This window comes from Chionomys nivalis, chromosome 6 (assembly GCF_950005125.1).
Source record: "Chionomys nivalis chromosome 6, mChiNiv1.1, whole genome shotgun sequence".
Classification (NCBI taxonomy): domain Eukaryota; kingdom Metazoa; phylum Chordata; class Mammalia; order Rodentia; family Cricetidae; genus Chionomys; species Chionomys nivalis.
The window spans coordinates 97964780-97978051 of NC_080091.1; positions in this window are offsets into that span (position 1 = coordinate 97964780).

The following is a 13272-nucleotide window of genomic DNA, read 5'->3' on the forward strand; positions in this document are numbered from 1 at the left end:
GCGATTTCTCAGAAAATTAGGAAACAACCTCCCTCAAGACCCAGTAATACCACTTTTGGGTATATATCCAAAGGATGCTCAATCGTGCCACAAGGACATGTGCTCAACTATATTCATAGCAGCTTTGTTTGTCATAGCCAGAACCTGGAAACAACCTAAATGCCCCTCAATCGAAGAATGGATAAAAAAATATGTGGTACATTTACACAATAGAGTATTACACAGCAGAAAAAAATAATGACATCTTGAATTTTGCTGGAAAATGGATGGAGCTAGAAAACATTATTTTAAGTGAGATAACCCAGGTACAGAAAGACAATTATCACATGTACTCACTCATAGGTAGTTTTTAAACATAAAACAAAGAAAACCAGCCTACAAACCACAATCCCAGAGAATTTAGACAACAATGCGGACACTAAGAGAGACTTACATAGATCTAATCTACATGGGAAGTAGAAAGTAGAAAAAGACAAGATCTCCTGAATAAATTGGGAGCATGGGGACCTTGGGGGAGGGTTGAAGAGGGGAGGGGAAAGGCAGGGAGTGGAGCAGAGAAAATGTAGAGCTCAATAAATATCAATAAAAATACATATTAAAAATAAAATAAAATAAAAATATTATTACATCATTTATATTATTTTTCCAGTCCCTCCCTTCTCCCTTCCCCATAAGTTTCAAGTTTGTGTTCTCTTATTCTCTAAGAATTATTGTATTGTATATATGCAAATAAATATATAAATCCAATCTTGAATGCATTTAGTGTTTTATGCATGTATACTTTTAAGGTTTTGTATTGGGTAACCATTTAGGGTACTCAACTCTAGGAAAGACCAATTGTACCACTCTGTAATATTTGTTTGTTTGTTTTACACCCTGAGTACTGCTTCCCCCCCTTTCTCTCCTCCCAGTTCTCCTCTCACTTCCCCCTGCCTCTCCATCCAGTCATCTTCCTGTCTATTGAGAGGAGGACTGGCTTACCACAGATATCAGCCAGACATCGCTTATCAAGTTGAAGGGTGGATGTAGCAACCCAGTGTGAGGATAAGAGCTCAAAAGTCAGCAAAAGAGTCAGAGACAGCCTCTGCTCCCACTGTTGAGAGTCCCACAGGAAGACCACGCTACACAACTGTCACATATATGTTGACGGCCTATGTCAGTCCCATGCAGGCTCCCTGGTTGTCGGTTCCGTCTCTCTGAGCCCCTATGAGCCCAGGATAGTAGATTCTGTGGGTTTTCTCATGCGATTCTTGGCCCTCTGGCTCCATCAATCCTTCCTCCCTCTCTTCTGCAGTATTTCCCAAGGTCTATCTAGTGTTTGGCTATGAATCTCTGCCTCTGTTTTCTTCAGTTGCTGGATGAAGCCTCTCTGATAACAGTAGGGTAGGTACCCATTTATGAGTATAGCAGCATATAATTATGAATCATTTCATTGATTTTTTTAAATATTTCTTGCCAGTGGTATTTGGTCCTCTCCTAGGTCTCTGGTCTGTCCGCCTCTGGGTCCTGGTCCTCCAGGCAGTGTGAGGGGTGGTCTCCTCTTACAGCACAGGTCTCAGCCTGCCAGTCATTGGCTGGTCACTCCCACAAGTTTTATGCTTCCTATACACCAGCACATCTTGTAGGCAGGACAAAATGTAGGTTGAAGGTTATGTGACTGGGTTGGTGCTCCAATCACTCACTGGAAATCCTGCCTAGTTATAGGAGATGCCTATTTCAGACTCTATATCTCCCATTGCTTTATTATGTCAGGATGCCTGCGTGGTCAAAGACGTCAGACTCAAGCTCAGCTTCCTCTCAGCAGTTTTTAATCACCTGTAGCTCTTCATCTAGGGGACACATGGAGCCCTGTGTATTATCCCCCATCCACACTGGCATGTCAACTAGTTTTGTCAATGTTCAGGTCTTGTTAATATGCCATTTTGTTAGCCGGGCCGTGGTGGTGCATGCCTTTAATCATAGCACTCGGAAGAGAGAAGAAGACAGATCTCTGTGAGTTTGAGGCCAGCCTGTTCTACAAGAGCTAGTTCCAGGACAGGCTCCAAAAGCTACAGAGAAACCCTGTCTCAAAAAACCAAAAAAGAAAAAAAAATGCCCATTTTGTTGAGATTTCATAGGTTCAGTTTCCCTGTCCTATCTAAGGCGTCAGTCTTACAGAAGACTTCCTGGTCCTCCGACTCTTGTAATCTTTCCACCTCCTCTTCCATGGTGCTCCCTGAGCCTCAGGTGTAGGGATTGTGTGGATGCTTCACTGAGGAATGGGGACCCCACTGTCCGATGTTCTCTGTGTTTGTACCGGTTGTGGCTTTCTGCAGCAGCTTCTCTCTGATGAAAAAACAAGGTGCTTTGATGAGGAGAGAGAGCCACACAGAGATGAGTATTTAGAATGCACATAGGACTTACACTGGTTTACGAGAGATTCTCCTCTGAGGTCGATCCCCTCTGCAGCCATGGGTGTTTGGCGAGGTTTCCGGTATCAAGTCTGATTTCTCTCCTGTTCACACAGCCTTTAGTCCAAGATGTAAAGCAGCTATGGCACCTTTAGGGATGTCATTGCCGTGCTGGTCATTGTTGCAGGTGATTGGTGTCACAGCTCGGTAGGACCATGGCATGCTTCATCCTTTGGCAGATTGTAGACCATCTTCCAGTATTATGAAAGGGAGTCCTTGGGGAGAAGGCTTTGATCAGCTCCTCTGAGTCCCATGTCCAAACTTCATGGTGTCTTCAGCAATAGGGAATTAACTTCACCTTCTCTGTAGAAAAAGAGGGCAACAATAAAAGTCTATATGGTTCTGGAAGTTTCTTGGATTCTTCCTGAGTAACTTGAGAGGAGGTTTCTGACTTGGTGCTGGGGTTTCTATGGCTCTAGAGTGGTGCATCTATTAGTATTTAGGCATCTGTACTACTGACTTGCCCTTGGGATCCTGACAGGATACATCCTCAGCTGCAGCCACTAAAAGCAACTTCTATGCACATTATCTATGTTCCCTTTCAAAAGGTGAACTTTGGGGGCTGGAGAGATGGCTCAGTGGTTAAGAGCATCACCTGCTCTTCCAAAGGTCCTGAGTTCAGTTCCCAGCAACCACATGGTGGCTCACAACCTCGTCTGGCCTTCAGGCACACCCACAGACTGAATATTGTATACATAATAAATAAATAAATATTATTTTAAAAAGGTGAACTTTGCCCACCTTCTGTCTCTCTCTCTCTCTCTGATCCTCTGCCTGTCTCTCTATTTCTCCCTCTCTATCTCTGTCCCCTCTCTTCTCCTCTGCTGCTCTTGTCTCCACAGGCCAGTTTCCTTCCTCGCCTCCCCCTTTGTCCATTCCCTTTTCCTTACATCCCCTCCATGTGAGCTCTGTCACATGGCGTCTTTCTCTCTCATGCCACTTTTTAAATTGCAACATCACCATCCCAAATGGTATAATTTCATTTAATCTATATCCACATATATATATATAATATATATACATACTTGGATGCATAATGCATAAGTTTGCATAATTATAAAGTAATATGATTCCTTATATATATTTTCAGCATCCTTAGTGTTGTTCATTATCTTTTTTATACAGTATGGAGTTACAGAGCAGGGCACAGCCTGATCGCCACAGTGTTCAACTTAAAGGAGCTATAAGAAAACAGGTGTGCCAGGCGGTGGTGGCGTACGCCTTTAATCCCAGCACTCGGGAGGCAGAGGCAGGCGGATCTCTGTGAGTTCGAGACCAGCCTGGTCTACAGAGCTAGTTCCAGGACAAGCTCCAAAGCCACAGAGAAACCCTGTCTCGAAAAACCAAAAAAAAAAAAAGAAAGAAAAAAAAAAGAAAACAGGTGTGGTGGCATATACCTAGAATCTGAGCTCTTGTGGTCTGGAGACAAGAATATCACGATGTGATGATTATCACTTACTAGCATATTTAAGTCCAGTTTGGGCTACGTAGTGAGTTCCAGGCCAAATTGGAACAAGAGTGGGACACTGTCTTAAAACAAAATCAACAAAAAATAAAAATTTGGGCCAAGAAAATAAAAAGATCATTTGTGCTGGACCTGGTGCCCAAGATCCTAATTTCAGCTACTTTGACTGCTTAAGCAGGGGGTCTCATATTCAATTTAGTGATGTGTCATTTCAAAGTGAAAAGCAAAGGCTTGGACATAGGACACTGCTAAACAACTCTCTTAGCACATTGCTAGCTAGTTTTTAGAGTAAAATGCAAAGAGGGAACCTCAGGTAGTCTTGGTTGCTCATACCTTTAACCCCATCACTGAGATCTCTGTGAGTTCAAGGACAGCCTGGTCTACAGAGTGAGTTCGAGGCCAGACAGGACTGTAAGACAGAGATACTCTGTCTTGGAAAAACTAAAACCAACCAAACAAACAAACAAAAACATAAAAACAAACAAAAAGGGAACTTCAACAAAGAAAGTATCTCCTTGATCCAGGCATGGCAGCCCATGCCTTTAAAGCCAGTTGTGAGGCAGAAGCAGGCTGATCTCTGAGTTCAAGGCCAGGCTGGTGCATAGACCTAGTTCCAGGACTGCAAGGGCTACACAGGAAAACCCTCTCTTGACAAACCAAAAATACAAACAAACAAAAAAACAACAAAAACACAAAAAGAAGAATAAGAGGAGGAAGAAAGAAGAAAGAAACTAAGCAGGAGCTCCCGTAGGGAAGTCTAAGGCGCCTTTGTGATGAACGACTGATGTGGAAGGCCTCGGACTACTGCTGGTTGGGCAGTGCTTCACCAGGGCACACAGTCCTGGGATAGAGAGAAGAGCAAGTCCAGAAGGAGCAGTCCTCTAGCCACGGACTCTGCCTCAGTTCCTGCTTTGAGCTCCTCACCTGACTTCCCTTCACGGTGGACTGTAAGGTGTAAGGTGAATCGGACCCTTCCCTTCCCAAGTCGGGTTTGGTCCACTTCTATCACAATAACAGAGAATCCCACTCCAGTAACACTCGCCATTCCCCAGGTTTAATTTTTAATATCACGGTGAACACACGCATGCTTGGAAGAAAGGTTGAAGCGCCGCAGTTGGGTGTGTATTTGTACAATTGTTTTTAAGTTTCTAGGGATCAAACCCACAGCACTGTGCATTGTAGGCAGATGTTCTACCACTGAGCTGTCTCCTGAGTCTAGACTGCGTGTCCTTAGCGGAAAACACGGCCAAACTAGGACAACGTAAAATATTTGGGATTTCATAGGAAAGGTTTGGAATATCTGTGTTTGGACAACATTTAGAAATAAAGGTGTCAAGCCAGGTGTGGTCGAACATGCCTTTAATCCCAGCAATAGAGAGGCAAGGCGGAAGGATTTCTGTGAGCTCAAGGACAGCCAGGTCTACATCTTGAGTTCAAGGACCACCAGGTCTTTGTAAATTCATGTACCCACCCCCAGAAGCTTAGGAAAGAGGATTGAATGTATGAAGTCACCTGAACTATGCCATGAGATGGTATCAGGAAAATGATGACAATTCTTTTTTGTAGAGAAGGTTTCTCTGTGCAGCCCTGGATGTCCTGGAACTCACTCTGTAGGCCAGACTGGCCTCAAACTCAGAGATCCTCATGCTTCTGCCTCCAGAGTGCTAGGATTAAAGGTGTGTGCCATCACAGCTGTCCTAGAATGGCTATTTTTGGTTGTCAACACTTGACTGCATCTGGAATGAACTAACACCCAAGTAGCTGGGTACACCTGCTCGGCATTCTTATTAAGTCATATGAAGTGGGAAGAGGAGGAAAGGTACAAAATCCTTTCTTTTTACTTTCTGCGTAATTTCCAAATGAAAGCAATAACCAGGTCATAATAATGTCTAACATGGTATGATTATCTCATGTGTTAACACATTATATATTTAACCAGGTCATAATTACAGCTAACATGATATAGCTACCCCTCCTACAGCCATAAATGCATGTTAAATAAAACAACCGACTCTTTCTTTCTCTGTCTCCCTGTCTGTCTCTCACTCTTTTCTCTTCTACCATTCCTGTTCCCAGAGACTGATTTCCCTTCTCTCTCCCCTGTTTTTCCATTCACTTTCCTTCAATAAATAACCTTTCCTTACAGCATTGGTTCCTGACCAGGAAGGTTCTTCTGGCACTTCCTGCTGCCCACAGTCAATTTAAGGCATGCCAAGATCCTGGAATCTGGTTCACATATGACAGTTTCACTTCTCTGGATGTTGGGTCTCTTCATCTAACACAACATGATTGGAATAAGTCTACCAAAATCCGCTTCCTGGCACTCTATATCCTGATATTTTACGGGACCTTTGCAACATTCTGCCAGCGATCCTGAGAGATGGAAGGAGGACTCCCAGCTGCTGGCCACAGAGCTGGAGGCACAAGGGCCATCAAACATGTCCAGGCGATGCTGTGGTAATGGGAAAGGATCAAGTGCTTTAAGCTCTAGGGAGTCGACTTAGATCACCTGGAACAGCATTTTGCCAGGTTCAAGTGGCGCCTGACAATTCCACAGAGGCTGAACAGTGAAGTGAAACAGCCAGATACTCCAGGACGTGGCCAGCACCAGTTTCCCCAGGTTTCCCGAAGATGAACAACGCCCCCCAGGTCAGCAGGAATTAGTCCTGAGAACACAGTGTTTTCATCCCCACCTCACCTGCTGCCCCTTTCTGACTGCTCACCTTTTTATAATAAATGAAAAGGGAGGAATGTTAAAATTCAGGCGTCTGTACTGGCCCGATCTTGGGTTATACATCCTCAGCTGTAGCCACTAAGAGCACCTCCTGTGCACATTCACTATGATCCCTTTTAATAGGACCCTGCCTACCTCCCATCTCTCTCTTTCTCTGTCTCCGTCGGTCGGTCGGTCTGTCTGTCTGTCTGTCTGTCTGTCTGTCTCTCTCTCTTTTCTCTTCTGCTGTCACTCCTGTCCCCAGAGGCCAGTCTCCCCTCTTCCCTCCCCCTTTATCCCATTCACCTTCCCCCAACAAAAAACCTTAGAGAAAAGAAAAAGAAAGACAACCAAAAACGCCGTACGTTTGAGTAGTATGTCCAACCCAGCAACTGTGACGATGGAGAGAAGCCAGTGTGCCACCCAGTGGTAGAATCCAGAAAGAATACAGCAGAATCACCAAACAAAGGAGCAAATTCTACAATGCCAGGAGTGCCACCTTGTGGCAGAATCGCACTCAGAGTCAGCTCACCATTTTGGGAGACAGGACAAACAAAAACACCAGCTACAAACTGAAGAAATCAAATGAATGACTACAACTCCCTGGGCCAAACTTGCCTGCCATGTATTTAATCACTCATACAGTCGGGCAGCCATTCATTCAAGCAAATCCAAACAGATCCCCCATGAGAGGCATGGCCAGAGTGCAGGGGCCACTACTACTGGCGTCCCAACATACTGAAGGAAAACAGAAAGGCTTTCTTGGTGGAAATTTAATCTCAAATGAAGAAGAGGGCTCCCAAAAGGATCCGGTCTCCCTGCTGTGGAAGAAGGGCCTAATCTGCTAAACGGGACTAAGACCCACCAGAGCCTATTGTTCTTATTCAGGAGGCTCTCTGTCTGGCTTTACCTCCTGAGCTGGAACCAGAAATGGATTCAGCACATAGATTCGCGTCTTTAGGAGCATCAGGACTTTACTTTTGTGTTTGGAAAAACAGCTGTCATCAAGACCTCCCTGGACTCAGTGAGAGGAGCAGCGGTCCAGAATGTTCATCTGGAGGTGCCTCTCCTGCAAGTACTCCTGGCCTGGAAGGCTGGAAGCAAGCTTGAATCTTACTGAGCCTGGATGATCTTGGTGGGAGCATCAATGCCATGATCTACTGGAGATAGGCATTGACAATCATGATGATTAAACCAATTGAACATTTGAAATCCATTTTATTGATAGACAGAAGAAGAGCAGGCTTGAGACTCTGAAGAGCCTCTTAGTGCCCTAGGTCAAGATACAGTATTTGTAAAGGCTGACCCCACAAAGATACACCAGAGATAGGTGAGGGTCAGAGTAACCTTGAAATGTTCATTCCCGGAAGAACATAGTGCTTATATTTGCGATAACTTGACAATTACTTCAGATAAGACATGGGAAAGATAATCAAGACCATGGAAATCTCTTACGTGTTGCCAAGGCAGCGAGACTGTTGTGGGGAGGGGCATAGAGGACTGAAAATTGTCAAAGCAAACACAAAATGAAATCAGAACCGGATAGCATTACCATAGTCATTTTACTGTGACCAGACTCCTGTGTCTTGCCTTCTGTTTCACCATGTCCAAAGGAGAGTCTTTAATATTTGGACCCAGCGAGGCAAGTGGTCAGTGATCACATAGACTGGGGTTGTGATGGACACATCACTTCCCCATTGAAAGCAGTGGTCACTGCCAAGTGAGACAATCTTAGGCTTCATAATGGCCTTCAGTGTTTCCATGAGTTCAGAGCTATGCTAGGGAGCTCCCCCACCATGGGAATATATTGGCTGTCTTAGTGCCCTGTCAAAAGACAGAACACAACTCCAGGATTAAGTATCTCGCCCTGGCAGTGTGGTGCATCTGGCCCCACTAAACATATTTGGGAATTTGGTTCCCATGGGAATTGAAAATGGTGAGCTGTCATCAGCATCTCAGGCCAGGTAGGGATGGCAATAAGTTGAGTATTCCCAGAGTGACAGTTCTCCACATCCAGGGTCTCTAGGGAAGGTCTAACATTGGCTAACAGATTTCAGAAGGGCTCAGGACTTTGGTGACTCAGTCTCACCCATCTCAAATCCTGGTGTTTCAGCTGATTAGCGCATGGGAAATCAGTAGATGGCTCCACTGTGATTCTTGGGGTTACAGTGCATCACAGACGGGGTTCTCACGGAGGTCTGCAGGTACCGCAGGAGAAAAGAAGCGTTAAGTTCTGTGAATAGACAGTTTATGTTAGAGGGTGGCTGGGGATGAGGTGAGAGTGTACCATGTGGCCTAACATCTTAGATATTGTGTGATGAAAGTCAGTACCCAGAGTGGCACGTGAGACAAAGACTGCACACTCAAGTCCCCCAATGCACACTGAAGTCAGTCACCTTCACTGCAGTATGTGACTGAAGAGCCTTTCTTCACGGTCAAGCAAAAGAACCAATGATGAGCAGACCAGGTCAGCGGGAAGAGCACAGAAAGCATTAACCAGAGACGATCTTACAACAGCCTCAAGGGGTCACTCACTCCTTCCACCTCAGCACAGACTCCTTCTTGTCCACAGTGCCTCACCTGGACTCTGACCCACAGCTGCAATGCGATGTGCGTCCTCCGTACTCGTCCCCTACTGTGTTCAAAACAGACAAAGCTGAGTGTGGTGGTGCACACCTGGAATCCCACCACTGTGGAGCTGAGGCAGGAAGAGTGAGGAAAGGTGAAGCCCATACTGGGCTACACAGGATGACCTCATCTGAAGAAGCCACCTGGACTTCATGGGGAATTGATGCAGGCTCAGCACTCCTGGGAACTGTAAATGTGTGAGTCCTTTCCCTCCAATACCTTTTCTCTTTCCTTTCCCGTCAATTCCCCTCAGTTTGCACACTTGCTGAGAAGGAGATCAGAACCCACTCTCACTCGCTCAGTGCACAGCTGGATGCTGACTATGGAATTCCTCCTAGACTACCGCCAGCTGACGTTGAGCTCTACTCCAGATTGTTGTATGAGCCCTCTCTCAGGATGAGCAGACAGGAAACAGTCCCCCATTTTCTCATGTGTCCAGCATTGCTAATCCACCAGTGGCTACAGAGTGGGTGCCTGCTAATGACTTAAGGAACAAGGCTTCTTCTGCAGAGAAAACTGCCCATCCTTCTGTACCAGAGCAGCCGGTCCTTGTGATCATTGAGGGAGGAGGCTGTATCATGATGCAGATTCTAGAGTCATTCTGTGTTGAATAATTTCAGCATGGACTGAATGACAACCTTTGCTTCTTCTCTGGGGAGATAAAGATGCCTCTTTTGTGTTGGAGAGAAGGATCTGTCACAGCTGTCTCATGCAGCTGAGGTAGGGGAAAAGTTAAGTAGGGAGGTAGGATTGTAGGTAGAATGCTCACCCAGGTCCTGCAGGTATTCCAGGTCCAAAATTTTAATGTACTCCTGTGTTGTCTGAGTTTTCTGTCCTGCCCAGTTCCCACAGTCATTAAGTCTCACAGAAACCACACAGAGGTCTACATTAGTTATAAATTCATTGGCTTAGCTCAGACTTCTTATTTACTAATTCTGTTTTTAATACTTTATTTTATTGATATTTATTGAGCTCTACATTTTTCTCTGCTCCACTCCCTGCCTCTCCCCTCCCCCTTCAATCCACCCCAAGGTCCCCATGCTCCCAATTTACTCAGGAAATCTTGTCTTTTTCTACTTTCTACTTCCCATGTAGATTAGATCTATGTAAGTCTCTTTTAGTGTCCGCATTGTTGTCTAAGTTCTCTGGGATTGTGGTTTGTAGGCTGGCTTTCTTTGCTTTATGTTTAAAAACCACCTATGAGTGAGTACATGTGATAATTGTCTTTCTGTGTCTAGGTTACCTCACTCAAAAGAATGTTTTCTAGCTCCATCCATTTTCTTGCAAAATTCAAGATGTCGTTATTTTTTTCTGCTGTGTAAATGTACCACATTTTCCTTATCCATTCTTTGACTGAGGGGCATTTAGGTTGTTTCCAGGTTCTGGCTATGACAAACAAAGCTGCTATGAATATAGTTGAGCACATGTCCTTGTTGCATGATTGAGCATCCTTTGGATATGTACCCAAAAGTGGTAATTGCTAAATCTTGAGGACAGTTGTTTCCTAATTTTCTGAGAAATCGCCACACTGACATCCAAAGGGGTTGTACCAGCTTGCATTCCGACCAGCAATGCAGAAGTGTTTTCTTTATCCCCCGACCTCTCCAGCATAAGTTATCATCAGTGTTTTTGATTTTGACCATTCTTACAGGTTTAAGATGGAATCTCAGAGTTGTTTTGATTTTCATTTCTCTGATGAGTAAGGATGCTGAACATTTCCTTAAGTGTCTTTCAGCCATTTTAGATTCCTCTGTTGAGAGTTCTCTGTTTTTGGTCTGTACTCCATTTTTTTACTGGATTATGTAATCTTTTGATGTCCAATTTTTTGAGTTCTTTGTATATTTGTATATTTTGGAGATCAGATCTCTGATGTGGGGTTAGTGAAGATCTTTTCCCATTCTGTAGGCTGTCATTTTGTCTTGTTGACCATGTCCTTGGCTTTACAGAAGCTTTTCAGTTTCAGGAGGTCCCATTTATTAATTGTTTCTCTCAGTGTCTGTGCTGCTGGGGTTCTATTTAGGAAGTGGTTCCCTGTGCCAATGCATTCTCCCACTTTCTCTTCTATAAGGTTCAGTGTAGCTGGCTTTATGTTGAGGTCTTTGATCCATTTGGACTTGAGTTTTGTGCATGGTGATAGATATGGGTCTATTTTCATTTTTCTACGTGTTGCTATCCAGTTATGCCAGCACCACTTGTTAAATATGCTTTCTTTTTTTCCATTTGATATTTTTTGCTTCTTTATCAAAGATCAGGTGTTCAAAGATGTGTGGATTGATATCTGGATCTTCTATTTGGTTCAATCGGTCCTCCTATCTGTTCTTATGCCAATACCAGGCTGTTTTCAGTACTGTAGCTCTGTGGTAGAGTTTGAAGTCAGGGATTGTGATGCCTCCAGAAGTTCTTTTATTGTACAGGATTGTTTTGACTATCCTGGGTTTTTTGCTTTTCCAAATGAAGTTGAGTACTGTTCTTTCAAGGTCTTTGAAGAATTTTGCTGGGATTTTGATGGGCATTGTGTTGAATCTGTAGATTGCTCTTGGTAAGATTGCCATTTTTACTATGTTAACTCTACCTAACCAAGAGCATGGGAGGTCTTTCCACTTTATGGTATCTTTCTTCAAAGATTTAAAGTTCTTGTCACACAAGTCTTCCACTTGTTTGGTTAGAGTTACTCCGAGATATTTTATGCTATTTGTGGCTATTGTGAAGGTGAAAGACCCCCGGTAGGGACCTTCCCTCAGGTGGAGACCCCCGGACCCAAAGACCAGGCCGAGACCATGAGTCGGATGCAAACTGCAAGAGGTTTATTAGGTAGACACAGGTACCTGCGGGCGGCAAAGTCTTTTGGAGGACTTGCGCGCCCGCAGACTGGGTGAGGGTTCCTTTTATAGCAAAAGCAGGGCCCAGAAGCTGATGCATGGTTACAGGGATTCCATTGGTCAGTACAAATAAGGCGAGGGGTTCACCCTGAGGACAAGTTCCTCAGGAACATCAAGATCTGATAATAACTGACTTGACTCTATCTAGGGTGCAGGTGGGTTTCCCCAGAATTTTCCGTTCCCCTCCCAGGTCAGATGTCTGACCACAGACATTCTGTTTGGCAACCTCTGTTTGGCAACCTAAGAGTACTAACCCCACCCTGAATCTATACTTGTTTGTGTGAAAGCCTTGCAAAATGGCGTTACAATGGCTAAGCTGGGTTTAGGCAATATAGCAGGGCTGGGGGTCTTTCAAAGGGTATTGATTCTCTGATTTATTCCCCAGCCCATTTATCATCTGTGTACAGGAGGGCTACTAATTTTTTGAGTTAATCTTGTATCCTGATACATTGCTGAAAGTGTTTATGAGTTCTAGAAGTTCCTTGGTAGAATTTTTGGGATCACTTATGTAAACTATCATATCATCAGCAAACAGTGACAGTTTGACTTCTTCTTTTCTAATTTGTATCCACTTGATCTTCCTTTTGGTGTCTTATTGCTCAAGCTAGGACCTCAAGAACTATATTGAATAGATATGAAGAGAGTGGACAACCTTGTCTTGTTCCTGATTTCAGTGGAATTGCTAGGAGTTTCTCTTCATTTAGTTTGATGTTGGCTGTTGGGTTGCTGTATATTGCCTTAATTATGTTTAGGTATATTCCTTGTATCACTGCTCTCTCCAAGACCTTTATCATGAAGGAATGTTGTATTTTGTCAAATGCTTTTTCAGCATCTAATGAGATGATCATGTGGTTTTTATTTTTCAGCTTGTTTATATGGTGGATTATGTTGACAGATTTTTGTATGTTGAACCATCCCTACATCTGTGGGATGAAGCCGACTTGCTCAGGGTGGATGATGGTTCTGATGTGTTCTTGGATTCGATTTGCTAGTATTTTATTTAGTATTTTTGCATCAATGTTCATGAGTGAGATTGTTCTGTAATTCTCTTTCTTATTATTGTCTTTCTGTGGTTTGGGTATCAGGGTAATTATAGACTCATAAAATGAGTTTGGCAATGTTCCCTCTGTTTCTAGT